The sequence below is a fragment of the Toxotes jaculatrix genome, chromosome 3 (assembly GCF_017976425.1).
Source record: "Toxotes jaculatrix isolate fToxJac2 chromosome 3, fToxJac2.pri, whole genome shotgun sequence".
NCBI classification, from domain to species: Eukaryota; Metazoa; Chordata; class Actinopteri; family Toxotidae; genus Toxotes; species Toxotes jaculatrix.
Genome location: NC_054396.1, coordinates 5,375,855 through 5,381,854, shown reverse-complemented (window position 1 = coordinate 5,381,854; position 6,000 = coordinate 5,375,855). Strand labels below are relative to the sequence as shown.

The 6,000-nt window shown below is 40.0% G+C and overlaps 1 protein-coding gene across 1 annotated transcript in view; it reads left to right on the top strand.

Moving 5' to 3' along the window:
• Nucleotides 1-2,262: 2,262 nt before the first annotated feature.
• The window catches only part of LOC121179096 (contactin-4), a 45,894-nt gene continuing 42,156 nt past the window's right edge, over nt 2,263-6,000 (top strand). The window contains exon 1 of the mRNA XM_041033719.1: nt 2,263-2,326. The gene's annotated coding sequence lies outside the window, so the exon portion shown is untranslated. The remainder of the gene's footprint in view (nt 2,327-6,000) is intronic.

Sequence of the window (6,000 nt, the reverse complement as noted above, 5' to 3'; positions counted from 1 at the left end):
TTCCTTTGATGACCTCTTGCCATAGGAAAAAAAAATATTGACTACAGAAAAAGAAATTATTTTGAAAAACTAAAAATTGCAAGCATGTAAAAAATCATCAACAATCAAGTCAGTGTCATTTCCAAATATGAAAAACAGGGCCCTGTTCTACCAGGATAACCCAATTTAATAATGAAAGCATCAGCAATCGAAAATTTGCTTATGCAGAACATTTCAGTTTTTGTTTCATGTTTGAATGAGCTTAGTCTTGAATTTCAATACATTTCACTTCTGGAAAGGTTTCCCAGAGGAAGCTGTTTATAGCAAGGTTCTATGTTTTCCTCAAGCACAACTCTCGCATAATACCTAAGACCTGTTTTTCCAAAAGATGCTCCTTGGTGTAAAAATGTTTGCCATTTGCTTTTCTCTAGGAAAAGACAACCTCTTCTTCTGTGTTTACAATACCAACTACTATATAGAGTATTTTCTTTATTGTGGAAAGTGTAAGTAGGACTGGCTCTATCCATCCGCAGGATCAATCAGTCTTTTTGTGATGGCTCTGCTGGAGTCTGTCTTGCTGGAAACCAAATTACACTGAGTAAATGGCCTCTTTGGTGCCAGTGCAGACATCCAGGTCATTATGATTAGTTCTGTTGTGTGTGTATGTATCTAGAAGTATGTGTTTGTGATATCTGCCTTTTTTCTCCTAATAAATGTCATCTCTTGTGGTAGTGCTTTTCCATATTCAGAAAAGTGGGACTAGTGTTTGTTGCTACAGTACATGTCCTATATATTGATATGGTTTAGCCTTCCTGTGGAGGCACAGGCACAGCTGCTCAGCACAGCAGCCATACAGTCACATTATACACCATGTAGTCACAACACTAAAACCAGGAACTGGCTGATTGGTTCATAAATGCTGCACCTACACCTTTGTATTCCTCATTCTTTGAAGGAGGCCGCTCCTGAAATGGGTCACAGCTGCTGACACAATGAAGTCCAGTGAAAAGGCAGGGTGCTAAATGAGGAGCTACAAATCATTAAGCCTGCTGTTTAAAGTAGCCATACTAGCCTGTAAGTATCTAGCTGAGCTAGATGCATAGCCTGTTACATTTCTATGAAAACAGTGCATAACCAAGAAAAGAAGTGGCTGGGCCCCACTGTTGTTCAAGAGCAGCATCACGAAATTAGTTTAACTACGTTTCCTTTCCTACCTAGCTATTTTCTGAATCACGTTACATTTCCAGTTGCAAGCTGTTTTACCTAGCATCTCTGTGTTGAACTGCACTTTGGCTGATAACTTGTATTTCGAACCTCCATTCGAAAAAGTGTTTCTATAGCTTTCAGCTTTCGGTGAAGATTAGCTTGTAGCTTCAGTCTGGTGCCCCCTATGTCGCTGTTTACCGGTTGGGTTGAAGTGATTTAATTTTCCCTGCTGTCTGTTACTACTGTCTGTACTGACATCACACTACTGTAGATGGACTACTGCCGCAGTGCGACAACATTTATTTTTTTTTTTGCCAGTCACAAATGAGAGACCAAATGGAAGTAAGAAGCAGTAATGAGCTGCGTTGGTTATACGTGTACCAGCCATACTGTATATATGACTGATATCATGAATCTTACAACAGTTTCACATAACATTACTTCAGCTGACATGAGCAGCAATGCAACTGGAGACACTAGGTTTCATATCTATTAAAAATAAGGAAACAGTATTTCGTTGTGGCCTCTACAGCAGCTTCTTCATGGATAAAAAACTGTATTTAAACATGAAATCTATTACAAATTCTGCCTATTATACAGTATGTCTGAGTCATGTGTCTGTCCTTGGAACAAGTGCAGAGGACAAGAGCAAGTAACTGATACAATGGCAACCCGAGTGTAATATATCTACTATATACTATATAATTTATAATCCAGATACAGTATATATAAATATTGTAGGATTATAGTGTAGGTGTTTTTCAGAAAAATAATGCAGCAGTGGAGTCTGTTCCAACAAAGAAGTAGTGAGTCTGTCTGATGTTTTAATGTTGATTGAATGTGCCCAAATACTCCATTTAGTTGCTATAATACTATGGAGTTTTGAAGGAGCAACCCAAAGCCTTGCAGATTGTGTCCTTCCTACTACAGACTACCTAAACTCTGACTGTTTCAAGCTTCATGTCTAGATTATTGTTACAAAGACTCTCAATACTCCCCCTGTTTTTTTTTTTTCATTCCTCTCTCTGTTTCTCTCTTTCGGGTTTCTCTCTCTCTCTCTCTCTCTCTCTCTCTCTTAGCTGGCCAAAGGGCTGATTGTGTCTTGGCTGTGGAGGAAGAGCGGGCAGATTCCACTTACTCTGTGAGTACTCCATCAGTGGGAAACATGCTTGTCTGTTGGGCTTTGTGATTTATTACATGCTATAAATGACTGTGACCATAGCTGTTTTTCCAGGTAGAGGAGCTGTGGCAATATATAGTGATCTCTTCCTTGAAATGTGTGTGTGTGTGTGGGCAGATAGATGTGTGTGTTGCGTTCTATTAATTGACAATTGATTGTTGGTTATTGAGGTCAGTGATTACATGCCGTATGCTCTGATGCAGTATGCTCCTGATCATTGTATATAATGTGCCCTGCATAAAAGCATCCAGTATTTAAGTATGTAGCAGAGTTAAAGTTATTAGTGTAAAATATGCCATCAGACAGGTATTGTCAGCTAATTCAAAACAACAGGTTTTTAATTAATCAAATGAATAAACTGTAAATGAATGGCTTCCCCTTTAATGCTGTGTAATAAACCAAGCTCACAACCTCACCTAGCTAGTTAGCCATCTAGATAGGTAGCATGGGCAGCCTTGTTAAGCTAAATAAATAAAAGATGTTGTAATGGAGAGCAACAGTTTCAACATAACTCCTGTTTTGCTGATCTGCTGTTTCTTGATCATTTTCAACTGACAAACAGTGGCAAGAAAAAGCAAGTGAACCCCTTGGAGTCGTCTGCATTTATGTATAAATTTGTTTTAAAACATGGTCAGGTCTTCATTTAAGTTACAATTACAATCAAACACAGTCTATTCAAACTAATAACAAAATCATTGTGTTGGTCTTGTCCAAATTGAATGCATCATCCAAACATTCACCATGCAGGTTGAAAAAAAAAACACACGAACCTCTCGACTCCAAAAACACAACACAAAATGTTTAGTGGGGGAAAAAAGAAGCCCAGAGTAACAGATAAGGGCTTAAAAGAATCATTGGAGCTTGTTAACATCTCTGTTTGTTAGTCTACCGTATGCAAATCATATTTCCTGGTTGCATGGAGCATGGTGTCCGTGACAAGACACCACAGACGATGCTTCTGCTCTCCAAAAAAACATCACTGTGCACCTGAAGTTTGCCAAAGAGCAGCTTGACTCTCCACAGCCCTACTGTGAAAATGTTTAGTGGACTTGACAAAACTATGGTTGAAGTGTCTGAGAACAACACACAGCACTTCATATGGTGTAAAAAGGGCACTGCATACCCACATGCAAACCTCATCCCAGTGATGAAGTACAGTGGAGGGAGCATCGTAATTTGGGTCTTTTTGGGTTTGCTGGCTGTGGGCCTGGACAGCTCGCCATCATCGAGGGGGGAAATTAATTCCCAGGTTTATCAAGATATCTTACAGGATAATGTGAGGGTGGCTGTCTGCCAGCTGAAGCTCAGTAGAAGTTGGGTTATGCAGCAAGAGAGTGACCCTAAAGATCGAAGTAAATCTACTACAAAATGACTTCGAACACAGAAAATTCACCTTTTGGAGACGAAGCCTTGACCTTAATCCAGCAGAGATGCTGTGGATTGAGCTCAGAGAGCTGTTCACACCAGACGCCCTCAGAACATGTCTGAGGTGAGGCAGCTCTGCAGGAAGAATGGTCCAAAATTCCTCTTATATGTTGTGCAGGTTCGGTCCTCAGCTACTGGAAGCTCTTGTTAAAGGTTATTGCTGGATGTTTGACCAGTTATTAAATACAAAGGTTCACTTACTTTTTCCACCAGCACTGTGAATGTTTAACTGGTGTGTTCAATAAAGACAAAACAATTATAATTGTTTGTGTTATTATCTTAAGCACATTGTGTTTGTCTATAGCTGTGACTCAGATGAAGATCAAATCACATTTTATTTGCAATTAATGCAGAAAACCAAATCACTCCAAAGGGTTCACATCCTCCTTCTGATCTATCTGAAATAAGTTAATATCAGCCAATACATCCAACCCACTGATCTTATTGTTTTTATGAGAAAGCATTTTCACGGGAGGAAATACAGAAACCCAAGTCTTAAAGGAGAGCACTTAAAACGTGTAACCCTCTGTGTCTGAAAAGTGAAAATGAAATTTACAGCCTGTGCGACGCAGAAGCTGATCATAAATCCTGACCTGACTCTCTCCTCTGAAAAGAAAAAGCTGACAAAAAAAAGGAAAACACTGAGGTTCTTTGTATCTTCTTCCTTTGAACATTTATAAGTATTCACCTCACATCTAAGATCTTCCCAATGCCCGAACTTCATGTAAGGTTCTGTTTGCTGAGTCTGTATTGAACTGACAGGATGTTAGCTTTCAATATTCTCCTCCTTCTCTTACTCAGCGTGTAATATGCACTTGCACAATGAGTGGCAGTCTGCAGCACTGCTCACGCTCCCTGGTGGCTGACTGAATTTAAGATGGACTGTAATCTGAGATCAGGAGGCTTTTCTGGATATTTACTGTCCTTCCACCTTTAGTGATCAAACCAATTTGTGAACTGACGCCTGTACAGACAAGACACATTTTAATTTGAGTATTAGTTTATTTAAAAATCTCTACCCGTGAGTAAGGCTATATGTTTTCAGTGTTGGTTCTCTGAGCCATGATAATGTGATGTCAGGGTGATGTCTTTATGGGGCTGAATGCCATGTTTATCATGGTATGCTCCAAAAAAAAAAAAAGAAAGAAAGAAAAAAAAAGGCTTAATTACCTCTTGCAAGGCTGCTGAAGTTAATTTCTGCAGTCACGTGTTTCACCAATTACTCAGAGCGTAATGAAGTGGAACATGGCTCACCAGAGTTCACAGGACACCCTCCACCCTCCTTTTTTCTTAGCCTAGTTTGGCTATTCCAGAGTGGCAAGCTAATCATCACTAAGCATTAAACCAGGCAGTAGTTCACTCTAGATACATACATTTATCCGTGTCAATATCCATTCCTCGTTTAATCATTTCTCTGCAGCTATCTCAATATCACGGGCTGGTGAGACAGGCGGGGGAAGCACATTATCTATGCCAGGGTGTTACAGTATTAGGGATTATCCCTGACAGATAGTTTCCCTTCCAGGCACCATTAGCTTGGCCTCATCCCATTTGGTATTTCCAACACCTGCGACCACCTTCCGCTGGGCACAAGAATTATTACCATTGTATTTTTTCTAGGGTATATAAATTAATCATGGGGATCACAAGCAACTACTTTAAATTTCTGGACTGTGACCAAGAAACACATCCTCCCCAAGGATGCCAAGGGCCTATGCATCATTAAAACAGAGTTGTGCTATCTGACAGGGGAACAGTGCCAGCTCCCTCTCTTATATACCTTACAGGATTGTGTCCTCTGCATTTCCGCACTATGCATAATAGCTACTGTCTATGGCTAAATGCAATCAGGGTCCTGAAGTCTGACTTTGAATGCTAAATGAACGAGGGACGTGTTTGCGAGTAGACGAAATAAAGTTGATCAGCTTGAAAGTGAAAGTGGATAGCTGACTGCAGCGAACATAAATTAACATCGATCACTGGGCAGAGCACGTATGCTAATGACTCAAGGCTGCAGGGGCTTGTTAGACAACCTCAACCTCCTGCAATGGACTGTAATGGTTCCCATATCCTCACAATCCTCTAAATACCAATGGCTGTAATTCCTCACTGAGCATCCTCATATTTATTGGCAAAGGATCTGTTTTCGATTCACATGCATGAATGAGTTATGAGGCATTAATGTAGATATTACAATATTACCAGGACTT